The 20,837-nt window shown below is 43.7% G+C and overlaps 1 pseudogene; it reads right to left on the bottom strand.

Moving 5' to 3' along the window:
* LOC124006637 overlaps positions 1-20,837 on the bottom strand; it is a 169,816-nt pseudogene that overhangs the window by 12,255 nt on the left and 136,724 nt on the right.

Below are 20,837 nucleotides of genomic sequence, written 5' to 3'. Positions count from 1 at the left end.
CTCTCCCTCCTTCCCTCTCCCTATTTATTCTAAAAGCAGCAGAGAGCACACACACACACACACACACACACACACACACACACACACACACACACACACACACACACACACACACACAGAGTATAACACCCATGGGTTCTAACTTACCTTTCCAGGTACTTCTCTGAAAAGTCGACCATAGCGGGGAACATTGGCTCAAGTCTTTAGGGTCCTGCGTGTAGTCCTGTGTGTATAGGTCCTGTATGTGTAGTGTATGTGTGTGTGTATGTGTGTGTATGTGCTCAGGGCAAGGGTAATTCAGTTGTCACATTCCTCTAACCCGGGAGAGGCTCCTCTGTGGCTTTATATAGTCCAGGAGCCAGGAGAGGCGGGCCCAGGGCTCACCCAATCACAAGGCTCTATTCTGAGAGGATGGAGCTGCATTGTCTGAGCATGGGTAATCTTGGTTAACCCAGAACTAAAGTCTCGCGTAATTGGTCAGATGATGTAGTCTGTCCATGAGAGATTAGAACCCGGACTGGATTTGATGGGGTAGTAAATGCTTTAATTTTACAACTACACTCCTCTATATATTTATTTGGACAGTGAAGCTAAAGAAAAATGTACTGTTCTCTATACTCCAGCCTTTGGGATTTTAGAACAAATGTTTTATATGAGGCAGCAGTACAGAATGTCACATTTCATTTTCATACATATCTGTTTTACCATTTGGAAATGATTGCATTGTATGTATCTAGTCCACCAATATGAAGGTGTCATAAATATTTGGAAAAAGTCACTTATACACTCACTCTACTAGCTACTCCATAAAGGCATTTTTGAAAAACACATATTCTCCTCTTCTTCTGTCCGGTAAGGGCAACAAATCCAACAGTGCTATGCAAGCGGAGTCACTTTTGTTGTAAATAAGAATAGAACAGGATTCTAAACCCTTCTACATTAATGTGGATGCTACCATGATTGTAGATACTCCTGAATGAATTGTGAACAATGATGTGTGAGAAAGTTACAGATGCACAAAGATCATGGGGGTATGATATTTATGCATCTGTAAATCTTGTAATTACAAGTGACTCCAAAATGACACAATACATTATTCCCCATTCATTTCTATTGGGCACAAAATAATCTGAAACACAACCACAACAAACAGCAAATGCATCCAACAAGTTTGTAGTGGTACAGGCTTGATGTCATCGTTGACTACTAGGAATATGGGACTGAATACTAGACGTTTTAGTAAATATAATACACTATCAATGAATTTGTCCAAATACTAGATACATAAAAGTACTTTCATTTCTAAACGGTAAAACAAATCAGTATGAAAATATCCTCCAATAAAAAGCGACATTCTGTACTGTCGCCCTCATATAAAACATTTGATCTCAAATCCAAAATTCTGGAGTATAGAGCCAAATGTAAAGGTTTTAGAGTCCCTGTCCAAATAAATACATAGGGGTGTGTGTAACAAATCGCAACCTTACTTACAAGCCCTTAACCAACAATTCAGTTCAAGAAATAGAGTTAAGAAAAAATGTACTAAATAAAGTATTAAAAAATGAAATAAAAAGTAACACAATGAAATAACAATAACGAGGCTTTATACAGGGGGTACCGGTACCGAGTCAATGGGTTTGTCGAGGTCATTTGTACATGTAGGTAGGAGTAAAGTGACTATGCATAGGTAGTAAACAGCGAGGAGCAGCAATCTATGTAAATAGTCCGTGTGGCCATTTGATTATAAATTACTGTTACTAGCTATTACTGTTACATCTACACCTGTTATTACCTCTGCAACAACAAGTAGTGAACCCTAAAACTAGACAATTACAACTGCTGCAATAACTTCTATTGACCTAACCTTGTAGAGCTATGACTACTACTTCAGCTATATGACAACTATAATCACTATCACAACTAGTAGAAAACCCCAAATACATTCACCACATTTCATCTTTCCTGTCCTGTCATCTTCTCTGTATCACGGAGGCGCTCCGCACCGCTAAAGCTAACTCTCTCTCCTCTGCTCTCATCCTTCTAGACCTATCGGCTGCCTTCGATACTGTGAACCATCAGATCCTCCTCTCCACCCTCTCAGAGTTGGGCATCTCTGGCGCGGCCCACGCTTGGATTGCGTCCTACCTGACAGGTCGCTCCTACCAGGTGGCGTGGCGAGAATCTGTCTCCTCACCACGCGCTCTCACCACTGGTGTCCCCCAGGGCTCTGTTCTAGGCCCTCTCCTATTCTCGCTATACACCAAGTCACTTGGCTCTGTCATAACCTCACATGGTCTCTCCTATCATTGCTATGCAGACGACACACAATTAATCTTCTCCTTTCCCCCTTCTGATGACCAGGTGGCGAATCGCATCTCTGCATGTCTGGCAGACATATCAGTGTGGATGACGGATCACCACCTCAAGCTGAACTTCGGCAAGACGGAGCTGCTCTTCCTCCCGGGAAGGACTGCCCGTTCCATGATCTCGCCATCACGGTTGACAACTCCATTGTGTCCTCCTCCCAGAGCGCTAAGAACCTTGGTGTGATCCTGGACAACACCCTGTCGTTCTCAACTAACATCAAGACGGTGGCACGTTCCTGTAGGTTCATGCTCTACAACATCCGCAGAGTACGACCCTGCCTCACACAGGAAGCGGCGCAGGTCCTAATCCAGGCACTTGTCATCTCCCGTCTGGATTACTGCAACTCGCTGTTGGCTGGGCTCCCTGCCTGTGCCATTAAACCCCTACAACTCATCCAGAACGCCGCAGCCCGTCTAGTGTTCAACCTTCCCAAGTTCTCTCACGTCACCCCGCTCCTCCGCTCTCTCCACTGGCTTCCAGTTGAAGCTCGCATCCGCTACAAGACCATGGTGCTTGCCTACGGAGCTGTGAGGGGAACGGCACCTCAGTACCTCCAGGCTCTGATCAGGCCCTACACCCAAATAAGGGCACTGCGTTCATCCACCTCTGGCCTGCTCGTCTCCCTACCACTGAGGAAGTACAGTTCCCGCTCAGCCCAGTCAAAACTGTTCGCTGCTCTGGCTCCCCAATGGTGGAACAAACTCCCTCACGACGCCAGGACAGCGGAGTCAATCACCACCTTCCGGAGACACCTGAAACCCCACCTCTTTAAGGAATACTTAGGATAGGATAAAGTAATCCTTCTCACCCCCTCCCCCCTTAAAATATTTAGATGCACTATTGTAAAGTGGCTGTTCCACTGGATGTCATAAGGTGAATGCACCAATTTGTAAGTCGCTCTGGATAAGAGCGTCTGCTAAATGACTTAAATGTAAATGTTAAATATATGTAGCAAAACAACAGGTGGATATTATTCTAGCACTCATGGGGTAACGTTATCCCTTCGTCTGGTGTGTGTGTGTGTGTGTGTGTGTGTGTGTGTGTGTGTGTGTGTGTGTGTGTGTGTGTGTGTGTGTGTGTGTGTGTGTGTGTGTGTGTGTGTGTGTGTGTGTGTGTGTGTGTGTGTGTGTGTGTGTGTGTGCCTGGCTACAGTACGTGCATGTTGGTATGTGTGTGTGTGTGTGTGTGAGTTGCCCGCCCGGATGTCTGTCAGTGTTGGGGGAGAGACAGTAGGTGTGTCGGGATCGTTGCCTTGGGGAAGCTCTAACATCTGTACACAGGTGTACAGACAGAAGAGGACTGGCCACCCCACATAGCCCGGTTCCTCTCTAGGTTTCTTCCTAGGTTTTGGCCTTTCTAGGGAGTTTTTCCTAGCCACCGTGCTTTTACACCTGCATTGTTTGCTGTTTGGGGTTTTAGGCTGGGTTTCTGTACAGCACTTTGAGATATCAGCTGATGTACGAAGGGCTATATAAATACATTTGATTTGATTTGATTTGATCTGGCCCCTGTAGCACAGGTGACAATGAACAATGGGAGGGGATCAGAGAGGATATGGACTGCCCAGGGAAGCAGCTGTGCTACATGCAGACAAGCATGGGTAGGGATAGGAGAGGGAGGGAGGCCAGTCTAGTAGCTTGTCTGGATAAAGGGATAAAACTTATGTTTCCTCTTAAAAACTCCACCTGGAATTCAATCAAATCTGCACTGCAGGCACCTACCAGAGGCTCCAAAACTCTGCACCAAAATTGACAACGTTTTGACAACAGTTTGGCTGCAATAGGCTACCTGAAAACCAGGTGACACTATTTTGAATTTTCCTGCACAGAAATGCAAACTTGTAGTGTATTTATTCAAGGTTTAAAAAGGCTTCTAAAATGTGTAATTTCCACTTTAAAATATCAGACTTGATTTGCCCGAACAAAATTGGATCAATCCCAACAAAAAAAGTTAACTAATTATAATCCAAATAATAATTCACAATTCCTGTTGTTGCAGGATTATTTTCCTGTTGTAGCAAACTGGCTCAAATTATGAATCTACATCTGTAAGCCTCTACCTTGTTCATGGCAAGCCAAAATAGCTAGCTCTCTATGACCGGTTAGCTCAGACTGACAACATTATCATTGTGAAGCCAGTTAGCGCATCAGGCTCAATGGAATCAGGCTTCACAGTGGGGGTATGAAGTAGATTGACTCAATGACCAGTAGAACACTGCTCTCTTTCATTGGGGCTTAACAGGGTCCCCCCCCTAGGGCGCTGTCCTGTCCTGACCTAACGGGGTTTCTGGGTGGGTGGGGTGGGATGGGCATAGTTCGGTTTGAGTAATGAATGGAAAATCACTTTAAGTAGCTGTCCTCATAAATATTAATTGCAATGGGTTTCCTCCAAAAATGTGAGTAATGACAGCATATTGGGGTTTAAGGTGTTCTACTGACCAGCATTCTCGATCAACCGGCACCAGCTACACAACCACCTCAAACCAAACAGCAGTTTTGTAAGGCTATGCCACAGCCACCAGTTAGCCCTGATCCAGGATCATTCAATTAATACTTAGGCAATTAGCAGTTCAACCTTAATACCCATTATAGTATTGGATAGCAGATTATTAAACACCAGTAAACATTGTCGCAATTGTTTTCCTTTCCACAAGGAGCTACTGGTTTAATCCTATTCAGGTCAGGCCAATTTCTGAACGTGAGATACGAACGCACAACTCAAACATGTCCAGTAACATCAATGCACCATTTTTGCAAAAACAACCAGTTGCATTCGCATTAAGCCCATATTGCATTGTTTTCTCATATGTTGCTTTCCTCCCTACGAATGTAAGTGTAGACGTGTGTTAAAACGTAGGGCTCTAAGGCCACAGGAATGTGTCTACATCTTCATATCCTGGACTCCTACATATGTATGGGGGGCCTCGGAGAAGACTGAAGGGGGCATAGTGTACAGACATTGGACTAGTAGGAGGTAATGTAAGATCACAAGCAGATCAAGTCTGGGAAGGTTCTAGACACGCACAGAGGCCCAGAGGGATGGGGTGAGAGGTATTCACCAAGGAAGAGGGGGAGGAATGAAAGAAAGAGACCGGGAGAAAGGAGGAGCGTGATTTACAAAGACAAGGATTCAAGTTCCAGACAGAACTCAGTCTCCCGGTAAAGTAAAACAATGGAGAGAGTGAAGAGGTTCAAAGAAGGAGGAGGTAAGAAGAGGAAGAGGTCATTCGGGGAAGTAGGACAAGAGACCGGTTCGGTTTACAGCTACATAGTTGAGTAACTTAACAGATTGTCACAGGTTTGAATCAAGTACATTGCAACATCATCTAGAGGAAGTGCTTAGTCAAAGTTGCATATGTAGCACACACACTAACTCAGGGTTTCAGGGTTTCGTTTTTTTGCGCTAGCACTACACAGCTGATTCAACTAATCGTCAAGCGTTGATAATTTGAAACAGCTGTGTGGTGCTAGGGAAAAAAAACTAAACGTGCACCTCTTGGGGCCCCGAGGATTAAGTTTGTGAACCACTGCACTAAATCAAATCAAAGTTTATTTGTCACGTGCGCTGAATACAACGGGTGTAGACCTTACAGTGAACTGCTTACTTACAGGCCCTAACCAACAGTGCCATTTTTAAGTAAAAAATAGGTATTAGGTGAACAATAGATAAGGGAATAAAAAAAACTGTAAAAAGACAGTCAATAATAACAGTAGCGAGGCTATATACAGTAGTGAGGCTATATACAGTAGAGAGCCTATATACAGTAGCGAGGCTATAAACAGTAGCGAGGCTATATACAGTAGCGAGGCTATATACAGTAGCGAGCCTATATACATTAGAGAGCCTATATACAGTAGTGAGGCTATATACAGTAGCGAGCCTATATACATTAGAGCACCTATATACAGTAGTGAGGCTATATACAGTAGCGAGGCTATATACAGTAGCGAGGCTATATACAGTAGAGAGCCTATATACAGTAGAGAGCCTATATACAGTAGCGAGGCTATATAGGGTAGCGAGACTATATACAGTAGCGAGCCTATATACAGTAGAGAGCCTATATACAGTAGGGAGGTTATATACAGTAGCGAGCCTATATACAGTAGCGAGGCTATATACAGTAGCGAGCCTATATACAGTAGCGAGGCTATATACAGTAGCGAGGCTATATACATTTGCGAGGCTATATACAGTAGCGAGGCTATATACGGTAGCAAGGCTAGATACGGTAGCGAGGCTATATACAGTAGTGAGCCTATATACATTAGAGAGCCTATATACAGTAGTGAGGCTATATACAGTAGAGAGCCTATATACACTAGAGAGCCTATATACAGTAGAGAGCCTATATACAGTAGCGAGGCTATATAGGGTAGCGAGGCTATATACAGTAGCGAGGCTATATACGGTAGCGAGGCTATATACAGTAGCGAGCCTATATACAGTAGCAAGCCTATATACAGTAGCGAGGCTATATACAGTAGCGAGGCTATATACAGTAGCGAGCCTATATACAGTTGCGAGCCTATATACAGTAGAGAGCCTATATACAGTAGAGAGCCTATATACAGTAGCGAGGCTATATACAGTAGCGAGCCTATATACAGTAGTGAGGCTATATACAGTAGCGAGGCTATATACATTTGCGAGGCTATATACATTTGCGAGGCTATATACAGTAGCGAGGCTATATACGGTAGCGAGGCTATATACGGTAGCGAGGCTATATACGGTAGCGAGGCTATATACAGTAGTGAGGCTATATACGGTAGCGAGGCTGTATACGGTAGCGAGGCTATATACGGTAGCGAGGCTATATACGGTAGCGAGGCTATATACAGTAGCGAGGCTATATACCGGCACCGGTTAGTCGGGCTAATTGTGGTAGTATGTACATGAATGTATAGTTAAAGTGACTGCATATATGGTAAACAGAGAGTATCAGCAGTATAAAAGAGGGGTTGGGGGGCTACCCAATGTAAATAGTCCGGGTAGCTTTTGATTACTTGTTCAGGAGTCTTATTGCTTCAAGGTAAAAACTGTTGAGAAGCCTTTTGATCCTAGACTTGGCGCTCCGGTACCGCCTGCCATGCTGTAGTAGATAGAACGGTCTATGACTGGGGAGGCTGGGGTCTTTGACTATTTTTAGGGCCTTCCTCTGACACCACTAACTGTATACATGTCAGATATATAAATGCAAATACCCTCAAGAAAACACTTCCCTATCCAAACAATCCAACCCTTCTACACGTCAATTCCCAGTTTTGGAAATATCCTCCCTAATTCTTTTGTGAAATGACTCAAAAGCAACAACTTACAGCTACATTCCTCTAACCGGCTGCACTGTAACCCACATATGCTTGATGTGTAAGTGGTTGCATACATGATTTTTGCCCACATCTGGTGTGTCACATTTCATTTCCCCGGAGCTCATTCTCACAGTGAATAGACTGGGGTTTCAAGCCGGAGAGAGGGTCAGATTCCTGAGATAGCATTCAGAGGTATTGTATCACTGGGGAGATGGATGAGCAGTTAGCTACAAGATATTTGATGTTAGAGCTGTGTGTGTGTGTGTGTGTGTGTGTGTGTGTGTGTGTGTGTGTGTGTGTGTGTGTGTGTGTGTGTGTGTGTGTGTGTGTGTGTGTGTGTGTGTGTGTGTGTGTGTGTGTGTGTGTGTGTGTGTGTGTGTGTGTGTGTGTGTGTGTGTGTGTGTGTGTGTGTGTGTGTGTGCTAGTCATAGGGCTTCTGGTTATGTGTCCTCATCAGAGTATGAAGATTGTTTGATGAGTGAGTGTTAAGTAGGTGTAGGTGTTGCAGACACATATTGGAGTTAGGTCAGTCATGTTTGGCTCATTTGAGGCTAGACAGGAAACTGCTTATGGGAAACCCCTGTTAGAGTAGATAGCAACAGATGTCTACTCAACATGTACTGTCACACTTAAAGACTTAGTCCAGTGATTTGTGAAATGTTTCTGTTGAAAAGTGATATTCAAAGTATAAATATAGTAAAGTACACACACTAAAGGGTAAAAAAAAGTTGTGTTTTTTAGACACAACTGAATGCTTAAAGGAGAAGGGCATTCAAGGTTGGTCTGATGGTCAAATGTGATGTCATTTCTTGAGGAACAATAGAGGAGCAATAGGGGAACAAAATAGGAAAGGACCTAGATCACCTATTGAGATGTGCCTTTTGTTGAGTAAATTAGATTAAATGAGGTTAAAAGGAGACTGGAGGAAGAGTTTAACGACTTGTTAACAGACACCTTAGTGTCACAGTCTCGCTTACTCACTCGCTCATAGGAGGTGTGGTACATGCCTCTCAACACCTGCACATTTGACATTTTCAGACCCTCAGCTGTATAAACCTACTATCCTGGGGCAATCAAACAGTGGTGGGTGATACCATTGTGAGGGGGGAGTGGTTCATGACAGATGAACCATCCCATGGCCTAGGGGTGTCACCTTTATCTGAATGTAAACTCTTTGTCAAGTAGTGGCTAATATCATTAGCATGTAAAGTTATATACATATATATATAACTTGTATAACTTTAGCCACTACTTGACAAAGAGTTTACATTCAGATAAAGGTGTGTATATATGTGTGTGTGTATATATATATAACTACAGTAGATATATATATATATATATATATATATATATATATAACTACAGTAGATATATATATATATATTGCATTGTATTAACTTTATGTTTATGCTTAAAATGTGGCTGTTGATGCTTCTGATTCAAATGTTCATCATTTGTTGATTTTCTGAATAGCTATCAGCTATCAGGATGAGCATATATTAAGAGGGTATTGTCCCCTGGCTGCCAATTCTCCGATTATCTTGATGAAATAGTGTGAATGAAGCTCAATCAACAGCCGTATAATCACTGAGGCTACAACGTCGAAGGAATCCCCTCCTTCACCAAACCAGACCTGGGTTCAGATACTGTATCTGGTATTTCAAATACACAGCCAAAAACAAGTACTTTTATTTGACTATTTGCATGCAGTTGAAGTCGGAAGTTTACATACACCTTAGCCAGATACATTTAAACTCAGTTTATCACACCTCCTGACATTTAATCCTAGTAAAGATTCCCTGTTTAAGTCAGTTAGGATCACCACTTTATTTTAAGAATGTGAAATGTCAGAATAATAGTAGAGACAATTATTTATTTCAGCTTTTAGTTCTTTCATCACATTCCCAGTGGGTCAGAAGTTTACATACACTCAATTAGTATTTGGTAGCATTGCCTTTAAATTGTTTAACTTGAGTCAAATGTTTCGGGTAGACTTCCACAATCTTCCCACAATATGTTGGGTGAATTTTGGCCCATTCCTCCTGACAGAGCTGGTGCAACTGAGTCAGGTTTGTAGGCCTCCTTGCTCCCACACGCTTTTTCAGTTCTGCCCACAAATTTTCTATAGGATTGAGGTCAGGGCTTTGTGATGGCCACTCCAGTACCTTGACTTTGTTGTCCTTAAGCCATTTTGCCACAACCTTGGAAGTGTGCTTGCGGTCATTGTCCATTTGGACTGATCTGACTGATGTCTTAAAATGTTGCTTCAATATTTCCGCATAATTTTCCTCTCTCACGATGCCATTTATTTTGTGAAGTGCACCAGTCCCTCCTGCAGCAAAGCACCCCCACAACATGATGCTGCAACCCCTGTGTTTCATGGTTGGGATAGTGTTCTTTGGCTTGCAAGCCTCCCCCTATTTCCTCCAAACATAACAATGGTCATTATGGCCAAACAGTTCTATTTTTGTTTCATCAGACCAGATGACATTTCTCCAAAAAGTACAATCTTTGTCCCCATGTGCAGTTGAAAACCGTAGTCTGGCTTTTTTTGTGGCGGTTTTGGAGCAGTGTCTTCATCCTTGCTGAGCGGCCTTTTCAGGTCATGTCGATATAGGACTCGTTTACTGTGGATATAGATACTTTTGTACCTGCTTCCTTCAGCATCTTCACAAGGTCCTTTGCTGTTGTTCTGGGATTGCAAGTTCCCAGACATTTCTGAGGGGAATGGCCCTAGCCCTAGCCCTCACCCTCCGATCCAACAGGTCCCAGACGTGCTCAATGGGATTGAGATCCGGGCTCTTCGCTGGCCATGGCAGAACACTGACATTCCTGTCTTGCAGGAAATCACGCATAGAACGAGCAATATGGCTGATGGCATTGTTATGCTGGATGGTGATGTCAGGTTGAGCCTGCAGGAAGGGTACCACATGAGGGAGGAGGATGTCTTCCCTGTAACGCACAGCGTTGAGATTGAATGCAATGACAACAAGCTCAGTCCGATGATGCTGTGACACACCGCCCCAGACCATGACGGACCCTCCACCTCCAAATTGATCCCGCTCCAGAGTACAGGCCTCGGTGTAACGCTCGTTCCTTCGACGATAAACGCGAATCTGACAATCACCCCTGGTGAGACAAAACCGCGACTCGTCAGTAAAAAGCACTTTTTGTCAGTCCTGTCTGGCATGGCGATGTTGTTGCCTGTGATGTCTTGTGAGGACCTGTCTTACAACAGGCCTAAAAACCCTCAGTACAGTCTCTCTCAGCCTATTGCGGACAGTCTGAGCACTGATGGAGGGATTGTGCGTTCCTGGTGTAACTCGGGCAGTTGTTGTTGCCATCCTGTACTTGTCCCGCAGGTGTGATGTTCAGATGTACCGATCCTGTGCAGGTGTTGTTACACGTTGTCTGCCACTGCGAGGACGATCAGTTGTCCATCCTGTCTCCCTGTAGCGCTGTCTTAGGCGTCTCACAGTACGGACATGGCAATTTATTGCCCTTGCCACATCTGCAGTCCTCATGCCTCCTTGCAGCATGCCTAGGGCACATTCACGCAGATGAGCAGAGACCCTGGGCATCTTTCTTTTGGAGTTTTTCAAAGTCAGGAGAAAGGCCTCTAAGTTTTCATAACTGTGACCTTAATTGCCTACCGTCTGTAAGCTGTTAGTGTCTTAACGGCCGTTCCACAGGTGCATGTTCATTAATTGTTTAAGGTTCATTGAACAAGCATGGGAAACAGTGTTTAAACCCTTTATAATGAAGATCTGTGAAGTTAGTTGGAATTTAACGAATTATCTTTGAAAGGCAGGGTCCTGAAAAATGGGCGTTTCTTTTTTGGCTGAGTTTATGTACTGTACATATAGGTAGGGGTAAAGTGACTAGCAGCAGCGCATGTGGTGAGTGTGAAAGTGTATGTGTTTGTGAGTGTGTGGCATCAGTATGCATGTCTGTGTACATGTTATATGTTCTCAACAGCCAGCAGTTTCTTACTGGCGTTAAAAACTGATGATAGCTATAAAAAAAATATGTATTACTGAATTATTTAACAAAACAAATTAAACATTAAGCAATTCATGGTAACCTCACAAACAATTAATTTAGACCTAGTGTTTATTAGAAACAGACATTTATTTGCTGAATTTAAAGGGACATGCAGCTATTTGAGACTCAGCATTTAATTGAAGTTCTACATTTTTCAAATACTATTTTCAAATATATGTGTTAAATGCATTGGAGTTATTTGACTATGTGTATTTGAGTATTTTCAAATACTTCCCAAATGTATTTCAAAATACAATCAAATATATCTGAATGCTAATTTCCCAATCGGTCCTTCAACCCATCACGGTCACCTAATAATCCCCAGTTTACAATTGGCTCATTCATCCCCCTCCTCTCCCCTGTAACTATTCCCCAGGTCGTTGCTGCAAATGAGAACGTGTTCTCAGTCAACTTACCTGGTAAAATAACGGATACATAAAAATCAAAAATAAAAATGAATAAAAATACTTCAAATGTATGTGAAAGTCATTGAGATATTTGAAATACTGCAGTATATGAATCCAGGTCTACAACACACACACACACACACACACATTTCACAAAATGCACATTTTACACACTCACGCACACACCATCTAACACCTCAGGAAGTGAATGGATATCATCTGCCATAGATGAAGTTCATTTTCCCTCTCCACTCCATGGTGCAATGCATTCACAATCCCTTCAGGCCAGGGATTTCTTTTGGTTAAGACTCCCAATCCGCCAATCAGACTCAATAGCCATTCACTGTCTCAATGACCACACACCTCTTAACATACCCTCATAGGCTTATTCCAAACATTAGCATTCAACAGTGGATCTGACACCTGCTTTAACAGTCTATGGTAGAGTGGATGGCACGCCTGGGCTTGTGGCTTGAGCTGTGTCTGATAGCCATGAGGCAATAGCATTAAGGATAATGGCATTAATGTGAGGTGACACTGTACTGTATACAGCAGGGAAATCCACGTATAAGGGGAAACAGTGGGTTACACCACACTACTTTGTCTTTGGCTTATAAAGGTTAATAGAACTACAACTATTTCAAAATTGTATTCAGAGTTTAATTCAGGGTCCCCAATTTTGGGGATATTCTCTTATTCAACCATGTTCAGGTATCCTGCTAACGTCAAATAGGGAAACTCCATAAAGCAGCATTATTAATGCTAGTTTGATCAAACATCTGCATTGCTAGAACACATGACACGAGATTTCCCATTGACCACACAAAGACATTCCTCATTTTCAACTACAGAGAAAAGGAGACAGAAAACCAAAGACAGGAAACAGTCAATCAAAGGTTGTTTGGTTACTTACAGGTTCTTGGATTTCTTCTTCTTGGACCCTTCGGGGCCAACTTCACAGCTGCATGGGGATCCGGCACTGAGCTGAAGTGAGAGAAGGGAGAGCACACACTGCATCATCTAGTCTCCTCAGTCACAACACAGATGGATGCCTAGATGCTCACACGGCCCTTAGTCCCTAGAGTCTAGTCTCTGCTGTGAGTTGCTTGGCTAAAGTATGCAGTGTGTTGGAGGTAGAGTGTAGTCCTGTCCGTAACACACACAGCCTGCCGCCGCTCTGGCTAATCCTCAACAGCATCCCAGTACATACTGCCACCTCCTCCTGGTCTCTCTGTGTGTGTGTGTGTGTGTGTGTGTGTGTGTGTGTGTGTGTGTGTGTGTGTGTGTGTGTGTGTGTGTGTGTGTGTGTGTGTGTGTGTGTGTGTGTGTGTGTGTGTGTGTGTGTGTGTGTGTGTGTGTGTGTGTGTGTGTGTGTGTGACACAGCCCTGGCCCCTATTAAGCCTAGGCCTCAGTGTCACATTACACTTCCAAAGACCCTCTATCTATGATTGGCTGAGAAAGGAAAGAGGGGGAGGAGTGGAGGAGGGCTAGACTTCAGCATGTTAGGGACACACACATGAGTGTGTAGAAAAATGCCCATTGTGTTGTGAGAACACACTTTGAATCTGAGCAGAAGTCTGGGCACAGATCACCATACACAGTGTGTGTGTGTGTGTGTGTGTGTGTGTGTGTGTGTGTGTGTGTGTGTGTGTGTGTGTGTGTGTGTGTGTGTGTGTGTGTGTGTGTGTGTGTGTGTGTGTGTGTGTGTGTGTGTGTGTGTGTGTGTGTGTGTGTGTGTGTGTGTGTGCGACTGAAACAATAAGTGTTTTTCTTGGCAATGGTCTCCTGGGCAACCATTTCCCGATACATTAGGTACACAGTATAGTTTATATCCCTGCCTGAGTCTCAAAGTGACATATGAGAATAACATAACATGGGACAAGGCCTAAAAAAGCACTTCATTGTGTTATTGTATCAACAGTTGGCAAGGAGTTCACAGACATTAAACATGTGCTGTGTACATAGTTGAGGTCAGTGCCATCTTAAAACATAATCAAAGTCAAACTGAAACTGTAACACCTCCTACCCATATTACTGGAAGTGGACACCTATTCAACAAGTCCCAGTTTGAGGCACACATAATCAGTTGTCTGGCCCACTGTTTCCACCACAGAGTAGATGTTCCCATTGCACTGCTGAAGGTGTGACTGAACTACTAGGATGCAGACCAAATCAATACACTGAAACAGTAAGCAAACAGCTTCTGTAAATTGGCATCTAAAGATCAATGCTCAGTGCTAAAATGGAAAACGACACAAGGACAAAATATTCTCTGAGCTAATGCATGACTACATACAAATGAGGAACAGCTGTATAATGTACAACTGTCTTAGTGTCAGTGTTACTGTAGCTACAGTATGTGTGTGTAGGTCATTAGCAGCCGCCTGTCTCCTCCAAGCCCCAGAAGCTCAGGACTGACACACACACACACACACACACACACACACACACACACACACACACACACACACACACACACACACACACACACACACACACACACACACACACACACACACACACACACACACACACACACACACACACACACACACACACACACACACACAACTCATCTACTATAGGGAAACCTGAGAACAGTGCAACTACCAGATCCCCCATTAGGTCAGTAGGGTCAGCAGCAACATCAAAATGAAGTGTCTAATCTTATAGCGGGGAAACATGAGAACCAGGGTGCCCCAGACCCCAGGGAGCCATTTGCCAGGCTTTCCCCCAGAAACCAGAGAGGACAAGGGGGGGGAGTCACACCGACCCAGGCCTCCTGCTCTTTACTCCCAGGGTTTACTGTAGGACTAGTTAATCCAGAGGTCACAACTCTATTTTATTGACCATGGAAACAGGAAAACACGGTCTGCTTTTGCCTACACCTGTCTGTCTCTGTCTGTCTGTCTCACACACACACACACACACACACACACACACACACACACACACACACACACACACACACACACACACACACACACACACACACACACACACACACACACACACACACACACACACACACACACACACACACACACACACACACACTGCTATAGCCTTTCGTAGGGAGCCCCAAATTAAGACACACGATGAGGTTCCAGCCATGGGGAGGAAGTCAATGCAAGGCATGGTCCTCATGTTGCAAGCCCCTTCAACCCATAAAGCACTCAATGCCAGGCTCACGTGACGCTTTGAAACAACCCTCCAACTGCCATTAAGATCCATTACGACCAACAGGAACACATTGGCTGCCTTCTAATCTATGTCTTAAAGGGAATGTTTATGGGTTCCCTACTACAAACACACATGTAGGTTTTTGTAACATGACCATTGTTGATAATAAGGACGAGGATTTCAGATTTTCCAAACTTCCCGTACTTTGTTGATAAAGACTCATTTTTCACGTAATGTAAGATTGCATCTGGTTACGTGATGTAGACCAAGTTCAGGGTGGTCATTTCCACAGTGAAGGCGTGTCGTTTCTTATAGGAGGAACATGGCAACATAACCTAGAACTACTTACTGACTGAATTCCTAGACAGAGTGAATACAATAGCATGTTGAAACCTAAGATACTGTACAACCTGTTTTGTACGTACCCAGGTATAACCTTAATACCCACTACATAATAATACTATAAGAAGACATTCTGAGGTTATCTATAAAGTAACCGTGAAAATATAGGTGTTGAGATTCAAATACAGGTAGAACAATTTGATTAAGTGATGAGATGTTGAGATGCATGAGTGATGAGATGCATGTTATACAATGGGTGGGTCTAATCCTGGATTCTGATTGGTTAAAACCACATTCCAGCCGGTCTCTATTCCACAAGTTACCACCGGCTAAAGCTAGGACATTGAAATGCCTATTTACTCTGTTCCATCTCACTGCACAATCCACTGCCTCATTAGCCCAGCCAGGCAATTTAAAAAAATGTACCTCCACATTATCTCACATTTCCTTTAGAGTGGCATTTGGTTTTCAACAGCGGAGATTTGTATGAACCTTGCTGTCTGTCTCTCCGACAGTTGCAACATGGTTTCAATATTGACATTCGATCTCCAGCTGTCCCATAGTAATCAACGTTTTGGGAGTCGAGACGAAACAGACAGGCAGACAGCTTTTCTCAGCAAGTTGAAATCATGAATCAGCTGGCATCATTTTTATGGATATATACAAAGAAATGACAACAGGTCAAACATATTAAAATGCATTGTGTTAGCTGTGTTGTTGGCTAGCTCCCCTGAACAACAGTGCCCCGACGAGAGAGCACATTTTCTATGCAAGGCAAAATCATTAACTCATTGTTATGGATGTCTCCGAATAAATGTCACTAGAAAACAGCTTCAACAAATGCAAATGCAGCTACTGCTCTTATTCTGGCTGCACTGTTTGAAAAAACATTTAAGGATGATCAATGGACACATGATGCACCAGAGCTCAATTTCATGTGTCCATTGATCATCCTTAAATGTTTTTTCAACTTGATTGGAGACAACCTATGGTAAATTCAATTGATTGGACATGATTTTGAAAAGCACACACCTGTCAATATAAGGTCCCACAGTTGACAGTGCATGTCAGAACAAAAACCAAGCCATGAGGTCAAAGGAATTGTCAAAGGAATTGTCCATAGCTCCGAGACAGGATTTTGGGGAGAGACAGATTTGGGAAGGGTACCAAACAAGTTCTGCAGCATTGTGGGTCCCCATGAACAGTGGTCTCCATCATTCTTAAATGGAAGATGTTTGGAACCACCAAGACTCTTCCTAGAGCTGGCCACCCGACAGAACTGAGCAATCGGGGGAGAAGGGCCTTGGTCAGGGAGGTGACCAAGAACCCAACTGTTACTCTGACAGGGCTCCAGAGTTCCTCTGAGGAGATGGGAGAACATTCCAGAATGACAACCGTCTCTGCAGCACTCCACCAATCAGGCCTTTATGGTCGAGGGGCAAGATGGAAGTAGCCCGCTTGGTGTTTGCCAAAAGACACCCTTACGGTGAAGCATGGTGGTGGCAGCATCATGCTGTGGGGATGTTTTTCAGCAGCAGAGACTGGGAGACTAGTCAGGATCGAGGGAAAGATAAATGGAACAAAGTACAGAAAGATCCTTGATCAAAACCTGCTCCGGAGCACTCATGATAACAGACTGGGGCGAAGGTTCACCTTCCAACAGGACATGGCACACAGCCAAGACAACGCAGCGGTGGCTTCGGGACAAGTCTCTGAATGTCCTTGAGTGGCCCAGCCAGAGCCCGGACTTGAACCCGATCTCTGGAGAGACCTGAAAATAGCTGTGCAGAGACGCTCCCCATCCAACCTGACAGAGCTTGAGAGGACCTGCAGAGAAGAATGGGAGAAACTCTCCAAATACAGGTGTGCCAAGCTTGTAGCGCCATACCAAAGAGGATTCAAGGCTGTAATCTCTGCAAAAGGTGCTTCAACAAATACTGAGTAAAGGGTCTGAAAACACATGTATATGTGATATTTCCGTCTTTTATTTTTAAAACATTTGCTAACATTTCTAAAAACCTGTTTTTGCTTTGTCATTATAGGGTATTGTTTGTAGATTTAAGAGGTAATAATGAACATAATACATTTTTGAATAAGGCTGTAATTTAACAAAATGTTGAAATATCAGGGTGTCTGAATACTTTCCGAATGCATTGTATATATAGCCCTGCACCCCAATGGCTATATAGCAGTGGTCCACAGCAGGAACACTCTCTCACATGCTCCACTGAGGAGAGACACAAGTGGGCCTGCCAATGTACACTCCCAGGCCAAGGGGCTCAGAGTGGAGGAGGGATGATGGTGTGGGGTGATGGGGGGTTGATCGATCACACACACACACACACACACACACACACACACACACACACACACACACACACACACACACACACACACACACACACACACACACACACACACACACACACACACACACACACACACACACACACACACACACACACACACACACACACACATAATCTATTTATCCACGATGTGACATGGCACTCAGTGAGGGTTGTTGTGGTTCACAACATCAGCTGGCAGTCACACCACTGGCCTGCTGTTCCCTGATAACAGAGAGCTGGGATATGGCATGAGTAGAAAGAGAGAAGAAGAACACACACATTCACTCACTCACATACTCAAATAAACACTACACAAATACGGTACATATTCACACATACAAACACTACCACAGAAATACACATTAAGAACACCTGATTTTTCCATGACATAGACTGACCAGGTGAATCCAGGTGAAAGCTATGATCCCTCGTTGATGTCACTTGTTAAATCCACTTCAATCAGTGTAGATGATGGGGAAGAGACAGGTTAAAGAAGGATTTCTAAGTCTTGAGACAATTAACACATGAATTGTGTACGTGTGCCATTCAGAGGGTGAATGGGAAAAACAAGGTGCCAGGCGCACCGGTTTAAAACGGTAACACTGCTGGGCATTTCACGCTCAACAGTTTCCCGTGTGTATCAAGAATGGTCCACTACTCAAAGGACATCTAACTGTGTGAAGCATCGGAATCAACGTGGGCCAGCTTCTCTGTGAAATGCTTTCGACACGTTGTAGACTCCATGCCCCGGTGAATTGAAGCTGTGCAACTCAATATTAGGAAGGTGTTCTTAATATTTTGTACTCTCAGTGTATAGTGCACACAAACCAAAAAAAAAACTCAAACTTTCTGTAAAACCACCCCCAAAAAACAACTTAATTCACACATACACTAACCACTGCTGCTAAAAACACAGCAATCAATTCAAACAAAAAACAGCCTAGAGTAAAGCTCTCAAGGTCAAGGGTTGGCCCCCAGTCTGTTAGTCCTTGTGTACACAATCTCCGTTCAGCAGTTCACTCCTGCTGCCCTGGCCTTAATCATGCATCCTCTCTCTCTCCTCCACCAAAAAAATCAACTTGACTATTAACCTTTGGACAATGTCCAGCCTTTTCCTTCTTTCCTTCAGGCCTGCTTTCTTTCTTTCCCTCGTTCCATTAGAGCCGGTCTGTGTGATCCCTTTAGACCCCGTTTCCTGACGTTGTGTAGTCTGGTGGGGAGAGGGGGGGGACCGAGGAGGAGAGGAGAATGGGGGGGAACAGGGTAGGATAGAAAGCATAGTACAAGGCTGTGTTCTCTCCTGGGGGCATGGAACCAACAATGGGTCTTGGTGAAGTATGGACAAAAAAAGTGGGGAAAAAAAGAAAAACAGGCCTAATGGAGGACATAAGAGGTTTTCCGGGACGGAGGTTAAACATAAAGCTGACCTCGATGTGTGAAAATTCTCAAATGGAACCCAATATCAAAGTTTGAGTCCATCGTTGGATGAGGTAAAGACAGGAGAAAGTTGAAGCGTAAGTTCGTTTACAACATAAAGGCAAGTTTCAACTTTCCTTTCAACATGGCCGACTTTCGGACTTGTTCCTTCGTTTAATGCGAGTGCTTTGACATCACTGGCTTGATAGCACATTCCTGGCGTACATTGTTCAATTGTAATTTCTTTAGTATCGTTAATGACATAATGTTTAAGTGTCCAGGGTTAGTGCTCTATCCTTGAGCCTGGCACCGCTTCCTAGAAAAACATTCTGTAACAGATTTGGTTCAGACAGAGCTGTATGTAACTGTTACAGGGTGAATGTTTCCTATTGTGTTCCGTGTGTAACTGTAGATTTTCTCCCCCTAAGACATTCCATTGTTAGTCAGAAAGCCCCTTCAGATGTCACTCAACACCCAATGGTGAAGAAGAGCAAGAAAGATGGAGATATTGTCAGTGTCTTGCGGGCACACAAATTGATACAAACACACACGCGCACACACGTTGATACACAAACACACACACACACATACACATTCAGAAAAGTCCAATACCGTCTCACACTATCAACCAGTGTGTGTCTTTGATGATGACCTCAATGCACCACCGACAGGAAACACAACAAGCCACTCCTCACTCTAAGTGAAGAAAAAATCAATAGGATGCTATCATGCACAATAAGTACAGCCCCATATCCTTTGTTTGTGTGTGTGTGTTTGTGTGTGTGTGTGTGTGTGTGTGTGTGTGTGTGTGTGTGTGTGTGTGTGTGTGTGTGTGTGTGTGTGTGTGTGTGTGTGTGTGTGTGTGTGTGTGTGTGTGTGTGTGTGTGTGTGTGTGTGTGTGTGTGTGTGTGTGTGTGTATGCCTGTTTGTGTGTGTCTGTGTGTGTGTGTGTGTGTGCATGCCTGCTTGTGTGTGTGTGTGTGTGTGTGTGTGTGTGTGTGTGTGTGTGTGTGTGTGTGTGTGTGTGTGTGTGTGTGTGTGTGTGTGTGTGTGTGTGTGTGTGTGTGTGTGTGTGTGTGTGTGTGTGTGTGTGCCTGCTTGTGTGTGTGCGTGTATTATTTTTCATCTGACCCCCCTCAGTCTCATCCTGCTGTTATTTAAATTGTATTTATTTAACCTTTATTTAACCAGGTAGGCCAGTTGAGAACAAGTTCTCATGTACAACTGCGACCTGGCCAAGATAAAGCAAAGCAGTGTGACACAAACAACAACACAGAGTTACACATGGAATAAACAAACATACAGTCAATAGCAAATTAGGAAAACATCTATATACATTGTGTGCAAATGAGGTAAGATTAGGGAGGTAGCGAAAAAAATAGGCCATAGTGGTGAAGTAATTACAATCTAGCAA

This window comes from Oncorhynchus gorbuscha, linkage group LG20 (genome assembly GCF_021184085.1).
Source record: "Oncorhynchus gorbuscha isolate QuinsamMale2020 ecotype Even-year linkage group LG20, OgorEven_v1.0, whole genome shotgun sequence".
Lineage (NCBI taxonomy): Eukaryota > Metazoa > Chordata > Actinopteri > Salmoniformes > Salmonidae > Oncorhynchus > Oncorhynchus gorbuscha.
The sequence above is the reverse complement of the archived record's forward strand: the minus strand, read 5'-3'. Positions and strand labels throughout refer to the sequence as shown.